The following is a 13,376-nucleotide window of genomic DNA, read 5'->3' on the forward strand; positions in this document are numbered from 1 at the left end:
AATAGGAGAAGAGAATATATATGCATCCTAGAGTTGCACAAAATACAGTGGTATTACCTCTACTTAACAACGTCTTTACTTAAGAACTTTTCTAGATAAGAACCGGGTGTTCAAGATTTTTTTGCCTCTTCTTAACAACCATTTTCTACTTAAGAACCCGAGCCCAGGAAATTTGAGAGTGGCACGAAGGCCCGGCCAGTTTCCTGCCATTCCCCCTTTAATCCCAGCCATCTCGGGCTTTTCTGGGCTACCAAAGGAGCCTTTTGGTGGCGCTTAAGAAGTCTTTGACAGTCCAGAGTGAACGAAGCATTTTTCTTTCTCTAGGCGTTAGGAGAAGGAATAAACCTCTGTCAGCACCCATAGAAAAGAAAAGCTCCCTTCCCTCTGGGCAGTGACTGTCCTCCTCCTCTTCATCGTCCTCCGACTCCCACCCAAATTCCGAGCTTTTATTTCTTTCCTAATGGGTTTGCACGCATTATTTGCTTTTACATTGATTACTATGGGAAAAATTGTTTCTATTTACAAACTTTTCTACTTAAGAACCTGGTCACGGAACAAATTAAGTTCTTAAGTAGAGGTACCACTGTAAATGCAGGCATAACAGAGGTTGGTTCCTTTCGGTTCGCCTGGACTGGTAGCAACCCGCTAGTGATGTCACAATGATGTCATCGATCTGGATAGATCTGTGACTGGTCTGTGGGCACCGCCATCTTTTTAAAATTATTTTTGATTTTCCTCCCTTGTTTGTTTGTTTGTTTATTCTACTGCACATGTGCAGAAGGCAAGTTTTCGCCACTGCTCATGCGTCACCATTTTTTAAAAAAATCAGGGGGGGGGGAATTGTACTGAAAATGCGTGTGAGTACAAAGCAAGCGCATGTCCATGAGGTGCGGCCACGAGGCATGGGAGGAAGCAATGTGGCAGCAAGATAAGTTGAAACTCACCCCTGCATAAACATAATAAATAAAATCAGGTAAACCTTGACTTACAACAGTGCACTTGGTAACCATTCAAAGTTGCAACAGCACTGAAAAAAGTGATTTATGATCATTTTTCACACATGATCATTGCAGTATCCACATAGACATATGGTCAAAAATTGAATGCTTAGCAACTGATTCATATTTATGATGGCTATTTATTTATTTATTTATTTATTTATTATTATTTAGATTTGTATGCCGCCCCTCTCCGCAGACTCGGGGCGGCTCACAGCAAGATACAGCAATGCATAACAAATCCAAATATACTTTAAAATATTTAAAAAGAACCCCATTTTACTAATAAACACACACACAAACATACCATGCATAAATTGTACATGCCCGGGGAAGGTGTTTCAGTTCCCCCATGCCTGACGACAAAGGTGGGTTTTAAGGAGTTTACGGAAGGCAGGGAGAGTAGGGGCAGTTCTAATCTCTGGGGGGAGTTGGTTCCAGAGAGTTGGGGCCGCCACAGAAAAGGCTCTTCCCCTGGGGCCCACCAACCGACATTGTTTAGTTGACGGGACCCGGAGAAGGCCCACTCTGTGGGACCTAATCGGTCGCTGGGATTGCAGTGACTTTTTGCAACCTGACAGGCAAATTCAATTGAGAAGCCAGATTCACTTAATAATCATGCTGCAATACTCACTTAACAATGGCAGTGATTCACTTAACAACTGTGGCACTAAAGATAATAAAATGTGGCAAAACTTAACAAATGTTTCATTTAGCAACAACAATTTTGGACTCAATTGTGGCAATGAGTTGATTACCTGTGTATAAATATTACTACATTATATGAACATATTCAAATTATTATTTGGTCAATAGCCCATGATAATATAAACCATGACTTCATGCATTCAACTAATCTGAATTTCGGCAGAATTTATTTCTGAATTTATACAGCTTATTAGCTTTGAAAAGCTGCAATTGATTGATGGTTAGCATGCTCAGTTATAGAATAGGACTGTTCCTGATGTGAAGTACTTTCATTTTAACACTTTTTTTTCTTCCTGTGAGAGGGACATGGATTAAATAGATATGGGATATATATACTGCTCAAAAAATAAATAAAGAGAACACTCAAATAACACATCCTAGATCTGAATGAATGAAATATTCTCATTGAATACTGTACTTTGTTCTGTACAAAGTTGAATGTGCACAACAGCGTGTGAAAATGATTGTCAATCAGTGTTGCTTCCTAAGTGGACAGTTTGATTTCACAGAACTTTGGTTTACTTGGAGTTATATTGGGTTGTTTAAGTGTTCCCTTTATTTTTTTGAGCAGTGTAAATATCCTTCCCTGTTTCTGTCCAAAATTTACATCCAATTTTGTCATTTTGGTAGGATGTATCTTTGACAAGTTTGCCGCAAGAAACTGAATCAGGCAGGCATTAACAGGCAGGCATTAGAGTTCTCTTTGTATAAGGACATCAAATTATATTACTGCATTTCCAAGACAATGTCTCTCAAAATAAAGATCTGTCAAATTTTTATTCTTCCACAATTCTTTTTCAAACCACGATAAGCTTTTCAAAACCTTTGACCCCTCTCCCAAAACTTTCATGGATTATCATTCTGGGAGACTAGTGCTGCCTCCTTCCAACATATTCATTTGGGTAAAAGTCAATTAAATTAAGATTTCTTCTCAAGGGTAAATAATTTTGCTTTCTATTAGGGACGTTTGTTAATGGTTGCTAATACAGTAGTCCTCAAGTTAACCAACTAGTAAGAAATACACTGCTGAAAAAAATAAATAAAAGGAACACTTAAACAACACAATGTAACTCCAAATAAATCAAACTTCTGTCAAATCAAACTGTACACTTAGAAAGCAACACTGATTGACAAACAATTTCACATGCTGTTATGCACATTCAATTTTGTACAGGACAAATTATTCAATGAGAATATTTCATTCATTCAGATCTAGGATGTGTTATTTGAGTGTTCCCTTTATTTTTTTGAGCAGTGTATATGTGAATTCACTCAAAAAAAATTTAATCTATAAAGCCTAAAATCTGCTAGTGGTTCCCTATTACCAAGTCATTAAAAGGGTAGCAACCACAGACTTTTCTATTACATCCCTTATATTATAAAATGGTCTCCCACTTGAATAAGATCTGTGCTCATTCTAACAACATTTTGGCAACCAGTACATTCCATAGAAAATTTGAGAAAGATTGGTGAGGAGGGGCCATCTCAGCTTTTATACTGGTATAATATAGAGTCTTCGGAGAGGAGCGACATACAAATCTAATAAATTATTATTATTATTATTATTATTATTATTATTATTATTATTATTATTATGTTTTTGTTCATGTTTTCTTCTTTGTTACAGTATATAAATTATTTGGTATCCTTGCAGATTGCAAAAAAAAATATTATTTCAATAATAAGCTCCACATCTGTTTTTTACAATAAGTTTGCTAAGGTACAGTGATCCCCCGATCATTGCGAGGGTTCCGTTCCAGGACCCCTCGCAATGATCGGTTTTGCGCGAAGTAGTGCTGCGGAAGTAAAAACACCATCTGCACATGCGCAGATGGTGTTTTTACTTCCGCCGCCGCCCACGCCGTTCGCTCGCGCCGCTTCCCAGCTGAGTCCTGAAGCCAATTCGCTTCAAGACTCAGCTGGGAAGCCGCGCGGCTGTTTTAAAACGTCGCCGCCGGCATGGGGGAGCCCCCCATGCCGGCGGTGACGTTTTAAAACAGCCGCGCGGCTTCCCGAGTCCTGAAACCAATTCGCTTCAGGACTCAGCTGGAAAGCCGCCCAGCAGCTGATCTGCCCGGCGCCATCTACGCATGCGTGGCCATAAAAAAAAGGGCGCGCATGCGTAGATGGTGTTTTTACTTCCGGGTTGAAAAATCGCGATTTAGCCCGTTCGCAATGATCGGGATCGCGATACCCGGGGGATCACTGTATATCCATAATATACCGGTAGTTTGCTCGGTTTTATCTTAGCAGCTAAACTAAATCCAGCCTTTGTGACTCAAATCAACAAATTGCTGTTAAAACAAATCATGGATTAACATGATTAGCATAAGGAAAACTTCTCTGTGTCATTTTTGCCCTATCGTTGCCATATTAGATTTTTACAGTTGGTCACAAAGCATTGTCCAAAATACTGTAGATAAAATATAATGACATTACTTTGATTAACAAGAACGTATGAATGCAGATGTAGCCATCTCAGTATATTAATCCCTCACATACACAAATTTGATTATCTATGGGGAATTTTCTGTAAATCAATTTGTCGTGCATATTCTTAAAACGAGTTGTAGAATCGATATTGGAAGAAAAAGAGTTGAATAACTTGCTTGAAGAAATAAATATTAGTGTTAGTTGATGGTTCAGAATCCACTATTGGTATAATTACAAATGAGCTGTAAAAATATATATTTAAAAAAATAGAATGGCAATAGTTCGGTCTTTTATGCAAGACACGATCCAAACCTAAGCAAGAGAGAACAGGTCTCAGCATTTCAGAGGAAGAACAGAACTAGAAGAAAATGACAAGGAGTGTGGATATAATAAAGCTAAGGAGCTAAAATATACCACAATGTTGTTGTCACTACAATGAAGGGGTCCAGCTAGGAAGTTTATGTCCATCAAAGATAGGATTGAAAGTGTTCAGAAATACTACAATTTACATGACATAAATTTGGCAGAAGGGATGGCTTTAGCAGAGTTTGAAGTAGCATCCAAATTTCTTGCCAAATTTTAAAAAGTGAATTAATAACAGTGGGGGGGGGGAATTATTGACCCCCTTGGAGAGGGTCCGCAACTTGGGCGTCCTCCTCGATCCACAGCTCACATTAGAGAACCATCTTTCAGCTGTGGCGAGGGGGACTTTTGCCCAGGTTCGCCTGGTGCACCAGTTGCTGCCCTATCTGGACCAGGACTCACTGCTCACAGTCACTCATGCCCTCATCACCTTGAGGTTCGACTACTGTAATGCTCTCTAAATGGGGCTACCTTTGAAAAGTGTTTGGAAACTTCAGACTGTGCAGAATGCAGTTGCGAGAGCAATCATGGGCTTTCCAAGATATGCCCATATCATACCAACACTCCGCAGTCTGCATTGGTTGCCAATCAATTTCCGGGCACAATTCAAAGTGTTGGTTATGACCTATAAAGCCCTTCATGGCATCGGACCAGAATACCTCCGGGACCGCCTTCTACCGCACGAATCCCAGCGACCGGTTAGGTCCCACAGAGTTGGCCTTCTCCGGGTCCCGTCGACTAAACAATGTCGTTTGGCGGGACCCAGGAGAAGAGCCTTCTCTGTGGCGGCCCCCACCCTCCTTGCCTTTCGTAAAGTTCTTAAGACCCATCTCTGCCGTCAGGCATGTGGGAACTGACACATCTCCCCCGGGCCTATACAGTTTATACATGGAATGTTTGAGTGTGTGTTTGCTTTTAATAATGGGGTTTTTAGTGTTTTTTAAATTATTAGATTTGTTTTTACATTGTTCTTGTTATTGTTGTGAGCTGCCCCCAGTCTACGGAGAGGGGCAGCATACAAATCTAATAAATAAATAAATAAATGAATGAATTAATGAATGAATGAATGAATGAATAAATAAATAATGGGCCTGGTCTTTCAAAGTAGTCCGTTCTTTCTGGAAGCACATGACAGAAACTGCAAGGAGGAGGAAAGAGGGTTCACAGCTGCTAAGACAGCTGTGAGGTAAGGCTATATGAGTTTTCATGGTGCAGCCAATGCAGTCTTAGCTTCAGGTACTTTTAAGAGTAGGAATAAATACTTTTATTCTTTTCCTGGAAGGCACATAGGCAAGCATGCATAACTGTTAGCACTGTTTGGCCAAGGAAGTGAAGTGTGTTTAATTTTTAAGCACAGCTTTCGAGGTGCCCAATAATTATCATACTGTAACCCCCCCCCCCCCCCAAAAAAAAAAATATCACCTCACTTCTTCAGGCTACATTACTGTGAAAGCTTTAAAAAAGCTATTACATTATATGCATTGCAGATTAATATAGTTGCTTAATTGATCCCAAAGCTGGCTTTTAACGTTTCGTGGAAAGGGTACACCATTGCTCAAATTGATTCTTCTAGGATCTTTGGAGGAAACAACACAAGCTTAATGCTCTGAAGAGGAAATACTGATGCAACATAGTTAGTGAGTTGATTGCTTTTCATGTCGGTTTGTTTTCTTGAGGGTAGATATATGATGAATCCGAAGACATATAAAAAATGTCACCACCTCTTGTATTTCCATTCTTAGGATCTAAGAACTGATTGCATCATCAATCAGTGAATGTGATAATTAAGAAAAGCAAGATGAAGAACTCTAACTGAAATTGTTTTTATAAAATTTAGATATGCTACTATGGCCTGCAGCTATTTTGGTTGATGAGGCATTAGAGATTGGTTCTTTTATGGAATGTGCTATGAACTTTAGAAATCCAATGAATGATGTTTTGATGCTGTATAAACATCTGCAGAAAACCTCAAGGAAGAAAAATAAGCAACTGTCCAAATAAAACTGAAACACCAACAGCACAGCCTGTGTTAACAGCAGTAGTATCAGGAGAACAGAAAGACACTTCTATTGTGAAAGAGGAGGAAACTATTTTTCCATTAAGTTAGGCTATTACCTTCTCTATCTTCAGTACAGTGTTCCCTCGATTTTCGCGGGTTCAAACTTCGCGAAAAGGCTGTACCAGGGTTTTTGAAAACTATTAATTAAAAAATACTTCATGGGTTTTTTCCCTATACCACGGTTTTTCCCGCCCGATGATGTCATATGTCACTGCCAAACTTTTGTTTTCCTTTAATAAATATATTTTTAAATAAACTTTAATAAATAAACAGGGTGAGTAATAGTCTAAATGGTTGCTAAGGGAATGGGAAATTGCGATTTAGGCGCTTAAAATGCTAAGGGAAGGCTTGTGATACTGTTCATAGCCAAAAATATTGTATTTACTTCCGCATCTCTACTTCGCGGAAATTGACTTTCGCGGGCGGTCTCGGAACACATCCCCCGCAAAAATCGAGGGAACACTGTATTGTTGTTGACATCTTCAGGAGTTTCAGAAACATTAAAATAATAAACAGGGGCCTTGAAACAGCCCCATTAATAGTGATAGTTTAGCATGTCTAGTGATTGCATTGTGACAAGAGGAACAGAATACTGGGGCAAAAATCACATGTATTCTTCACAATAATTATTTTATTTATATTTTAACTTTGTATATCTATCAATGTTAATATGTGTACAGGGATACACATATGGAGCTCTATGAACACACTTTAAAATTTAGAATGTATTTATCCCACATTAATTTATTGTTTTATGTTTTTATTGATTTTAATACTTTTAGTTACAGCTATTGTGGAGGTTTGTGTTATGTTTGGCTAAAGCAAAGTTAACTAGCCCCTAATTGGCTCTGACGCGACTAGCTCTAAAAAGCCGCCAAAAAATAAACGGCTGTCTGAAATGTTCCCGTGCTAAGAAAAGGTATAAATAGGGCAACGGAGTAGCTGTTGCCCTTTTTGGGATTTGGTATTACAGAGGGTTGTTGGATGTTCTAATTCTGCTCCGAATAAATAGTTTTTCATCGAAGCAGTCTCCAGTGCAGTTTGTTATTATAGTCATTTCCTATATGTTTAGTAAACCCCTGAAAGTAGTATTAGACCATATAGGATATAGATGTAATATAAATTTTAAAATTGATGTGCATAATTCAGTGTGTGTTAGATATGGCATTCCTTCAGGTTGGGTGGGTTCCACTTACCTTCATCACTGGTTTGCATCGTGATATTTTGCACACACAGGCATGCTCTGTTTGCACATGTGCGCATGTTTCCTCGTGCAATTTGGCTTCCATGCATGCTCAGTAGCTAGAATCCACTCGAAGCACAGCTGAGGAGCTATTTAGCTGTGCTTCGGGCAAAGAAATAAAGGTCAGTTTAAACCTGGGGGCAGGCGGAAGAGCCCTTTTTCACACAGTAGCACAGGAAACAACATCAAAACATACAAAAAAAGTTGTCAAAAATTCAGAAAAAAAGTTGGTGGCGCCCGTGGACCGGCACTGACCAAATCATGACACCACCATGGCATCACCAGCAGGTCGCTAGCGGTTCAAGCGGTCTAGTCTGAACGGGGAGGAACCCTGCTCCAGATATGTTAGACAATAATCCCCTTCATACCCGTGTATTGGCACAGCTATTGGCTATGTAAACTTAATCTGGTGAGAGTTCTAATGCAAGAAAACTGTTTACCCAAAGTTGTCATTACATCCTAGAAGCTGTGCTTCTAAGATCCTGGATATGCCTATGGAACGCTGTTAGAAACAGGACATTTCATTTCCTAGCCTTTTTAAAATATAATTTAACACTGACCTGTGTGTGATTTTACTCTTTAAGGAAAATTAATCTTAATCCTGAAATTTAACCTTTTTTTGTGGGTATAATTTTTTTATTTTTCTCCACCCAGAAATAAAAACAATACATAATTACAAACACTACAACAATGTTTATAATTTAATCTTGATTTACGGTTATCTTTCCCTATTATGTTTCCTTAAAAAGATTTTTGTGTAATTCTGTAAAAACTGTGATTTTTTTAAGGTATGCCACTATTTCCCTTATGTTCTTCAGAGTTCCTGGTTTGGCTTTATTTTGACCATCCACTATGTGAATGTGCGATTTAAACTCCCAGTTTAGACTGATACTTTCTCAGTACGTTTTTTTTTCCTGGACAAATACATTAGCTAAATCGAATTACCATGACAATCAATTACTAAGCAAGTTGTCCAGCATGTGTTGAATTTCATTACGATATTTTACATAGGCTTTACTGATATTAGATTTATTATCTAGACCAGCGGTGGGTTGCTCCTGGTTTGAGCCGGTTCTCAGAACTGGTAGCAATGCAGTAGGAGGCTCCGCCTACCCACCTGGAGCATAAGCACATGTGCAAACTAGTAGCAAACAAATTCAGATCCCATTACTGATCTAGACCTCTTGGAACTGGTATGATATGATCCTGACCTTTTTAGAAAACACTGTCTATTTTATCTAATATTCAAACAAGAAATACTGTAGCGTATCCCATCAAAAATGATGTTTCAGTTTCCTCAGCAGATAAACGGAATAATTTTCAAAAAGATGAGTTTTTAAAATTCATATGGATATTTTTGCAAATCTCTACATAAAAACATACCTGATATGTCACTTCAGAATTTCAGGCATATCCATTTTAACACTACTCCCTACTCATCGTGTTAAGTTTGTATCATCTTGGCCTAGCATGATTTTAGTGTTGTTATCTGAAATTATGAGTTATCCATGCCATTTGAATTAATATACTGTACACAGATATTGGCTGAACCCACTAAACCACATTTGTTTTACCTTTCCAACCCCTGCTAAGGAAATATTGAGAAGATTCAGGAATCAACATGGAATACCACGATGAGCAACAACAAGGCTGATTCAGGACAGCAGTTTCTCCAGTATCTGCTCGCTCAATGAAAACAGAATGTTTGGTATAGTTTCTTTGCTTTTATCCTTTCTTTCCTTCTTTTAGCCAATTATAGAAGTTCTCCCCTATTTTATAATAGCCCGAATCCTCCTTCCCTTCTAGTTTTCTTGACAGCACATCCATCTTTGCACAATCTATCACCTTTTAAATTATTATTTTTTATTTTGTCCAATACACAATGAGGGTTTTAGTAGGTGTGTGTATATATATATATATACTGTATATATATATATATATATATATATATATATATATATATATATATATATATATATATATTTAGATAGATAGATAGATAGATATAGATAGATAGATATAGATATATATACATAGTAAAATACATGATGAAGGTTATAGAGGAGATACTCATAGTAAAATATATCTATGAAAGAATAGAAAAGAAGATATAGTAATAGAACATATCAATGAAAGAATAGAAGAAGAGATATAGGAATAGAAGAAAGAAATAGGAGATATAGGAGAGCAATAGGACAGGGGACGGAAGGCACTCTAGTGCACTTGTTCTCGCCCCTTACTGACCTTTTAGGAATCTGGATAGGTCAACCGTGGATAATCTAAGGGTAAAGTGTTGGGGATTTGGGGATGACACTACGGAGTCCGGTAATGAGTTCCACCTTTCGACAACTCGGTTACTGAAGTCATATTTTTTACAGTCAAGTTTGGAGTGGTTTATATTAAGTTTAAATCTGTTGTATGCTCTTGTGTTGTTGTGGTTGAAGCTGAAGTAGCCGCTGACAGGCAGGACGTTGCAGCATATGATCTTGTGGGCAATACTTAGATCTTGTTTAAGACGTCTTAGTTCTAGGCTTTCTAGGCCCAGGATTGAAAGTCTAGTCTTGTGGGGTATTCTGTTTCGAGTGGAGGAGTGAAGGGCTGTCTGGTGAAGTATCTTTGGACATTTTCAAGGATGTTGATGTCTGAGATGCGATATGGGTTCCAAACGGATGAGCTGCATTTGAGCATGGGTCTGGCAAACGTTTTGTAAGCTCTGGTAAGTAGTGTGAGATTGCCAGAGCAGAAGCTACGTAGGATTAGGTTTACAACTCTTGAAGCCTTCTTGGCTATGTTGTTGCAGTGGGCTTTGGCACTTAAATCTTTTGGTCTTTAACCGAGTGGGGATTATCTGTGATAATTTGATTATTCAGTTTGTATTTGAGATGCCATAGGATTTGAGTTTTAGGAGTAATTTGTCGTGGACCACTGAATCAAAGGCTTTGCAGAAGTCGATATAAATTGCATCTATAGATTTCCCTAGATCTAGATGAATTGATCTAGATTACCATCCTTTCTTCTGATATACAGTATTTTCACTTTTCCAATGTTGCCGCTGTTAAGATATGGATAATCAAATACTGGATTTCTTTTTTATACTTCTTATTAAAAATACCCAATGAAAATAATTCTGGTTTTTCTCAACTTCTTCTTTTGTGATTTCTTTTAGCCATTCTCCTATCATCTTTTGGCCTCTAGGCAGGTCCGCCATTGGTGGTGAAATGTTCCATTTACCTTTTTACAATGAGATGTTTAAAAATGTTTATATCTCTGACTGAAATTCTGAACGAGAAAGGGATGTAACTATCCCAAATTTATGTTTTATTTGTATGTTTTATTTAAGTCTAGTTTTTTTCCTCTTCTCTCTTTCTTATTTGTTTTTGTCTTTCCTTTTTCTGTTCAGTATTTTTAAAATTTTTCTTAGCATTTATAATGTAATACAAATTTATTAAACGTTTAATGTGGTTGTTGCTTTTTAATGCTCTGTGTTTGTTTTTTTAAATTCAATAAAATAAATTAAAAAAAAGAAAACAGGATGTTTGGGGTAGAGGAGTAGAATAATGAACCAGATTTTAGGAAGAGGGGGAAGAAGGTGGCAAGGATGAAGTGCATGATGTACATCCTATTGAAATGCTCCCTGGTTGAGTAGCTGGCAAATCAGCAGGGTCATATTTTGGGGTCATTGGCTTCAGAGGTGGAATGGAAAATGTGAGCACATGCATGATGCATCAAAAACCCAACAATTGTGTAGGACGGGATAGCTTTGCTCACACGTACACTTTCCACGCATGCTGTGCGGTGGCAAAAAACAAGCAATTTGCTCGTGCACACCATCCACACCTGTGTGGCATCAAAAAACACAGCAATTTAGGGCAGGATTGCGCCCGGGCAGATTGCAACTACTGTACTGGTTTGCCTGGATTAGTCCGTACCATTTTATAATCTTTCTTGCCATATTTGTTAATTGAATCGCTGCAGTTGTCAAATTAGTAACACAGTGGTTAATTGGCCTTCCCGTTGACTTTTCTTGATAGAAGGTCCCAAAAGTGGATTATCTGACCCTGGGGCACTGCAACCATGATAAATATGCGTCATTTGCTATCTGCATTTTGATAACTTGACCGTGGAGATGCCACAAGAGTCATAAATGTGAAAAGCTTTATTAGTCATTTTTTTCAGTGTCACTGTAAACTTTGAAAGGTCACTAAACAAACAAAACCAAGGATTATCTGTATATAGAACGCCACGGGAAAGTACACACAGCATTTTCAAATAGCACAAACATTTTAGACTATCTAAAAAGCCATACTTTCTAAAGATTTCCTAGGCATTCTATAAACAATGCCAGTTTTTCATACCTTGCCAGCATTTCTCTCTGTGTCTCTCATACACCCACCTACTTTTACAAAATTTCTTTTGGCAGTAATAGCAATGGCAGGTGCTGATATTCAGCTGCAGTGGCAGCTGTTCTGCCTCAGGTGTCTATGTAAGATTGTATCCAATAGTGAAACTATGATTGGCAGATGTGGAGTCAGAGCATAGACCTTGGCTCATATTACTATCATATTCCCTCCTGTATACTACGCACTAGTAAAAGAGGTTCTCCTTCAATTTCCCTGCTCTTGGTGTAGATCACAAGAGTAAAATGGGTGATTACTCTCTCCCTACAAAAGTTTTTGGCAGAAGGCAGGTTTCTAATACTTTCCCATAGCCATTGAGTTGTTTTACACATTCACATTATTGCTATACCCTTTCTTTACAATTTCTCCCTTGCACAATTGGCCCTGGCTTCCTCCTCCTCCCATGACTGATCAGTTCTGAATGATTGCTGAATACTTAGGTTATCAGAATATGCAGTTAGCCCTCGGCTTATGACCATAATTGAGCCCAAAATTGATGTTGCTAAGTGAAACATGTTCAACATTTTGCCCCATATTATGACCTTTTTTGCCACAGTTGTTTAGTTAATTGCTGCAGTTGTTAAGTTAATAACACGGTTGTCTGGCTTTCCCATTGACTTTGCTTGTCAGAAGGTCACAAAATGTGAGCACATGACTCTGGGACACTGCATACATAATAAATATCATTCAGGTGTCAAACATCTGAAATTTGACCACTGAAGTGGTCGTAGGTGTGAAAAACAATGTCACTTTTCCCCCAGTGCCATTGTAAATTTGTACATCAATTAAATGAACTGTTGTAATCAAGGACCCTATGTACCTATCATGATCAAGGAATTGCTAATAAATGGGCTGTCAAATTGAGGCATGAATCATAAATATGTGGGAAGAAAAAAAAAGATGGCGGGGTTTGGAATTAGCTGGCAAACACATTTTTGGTGTGGAAATTTATTTTATTTTTTATTATTTTTATTTTATTTGTCAAACATGAATAGCATAGTAATAGTTTGTCTAAACATAAGTAAAAACTAACAATAAAGGAGGACTATAGGACAGGGATGGTAGGCACAGTGGTGTGCTTATGCATACCCCTTATAGACCTTTTAGAAACGGGGAGAGATTGCCTGTAGACAATCTAAGGTTAAAGTTTTTGGGGTTTGGGGAAGAAACCACAG

This window comes from Erythrolamprus reginae, unplaced genomic scaffold (genome assembly GCF_031021105.1).
Source record: "Erythrolamprus reginae isolate rEryReg1 unplaced genomic scaffold, rEryReg1.hap1 H_1, whole genome shotgun sequence".
Lineage (NCBI taxonomy): Eukaryota > Metazoa > Chordata > Lepidosauria > Squamata > Dipsadidae > Erythrolamprus > Erythrolamprus reginae.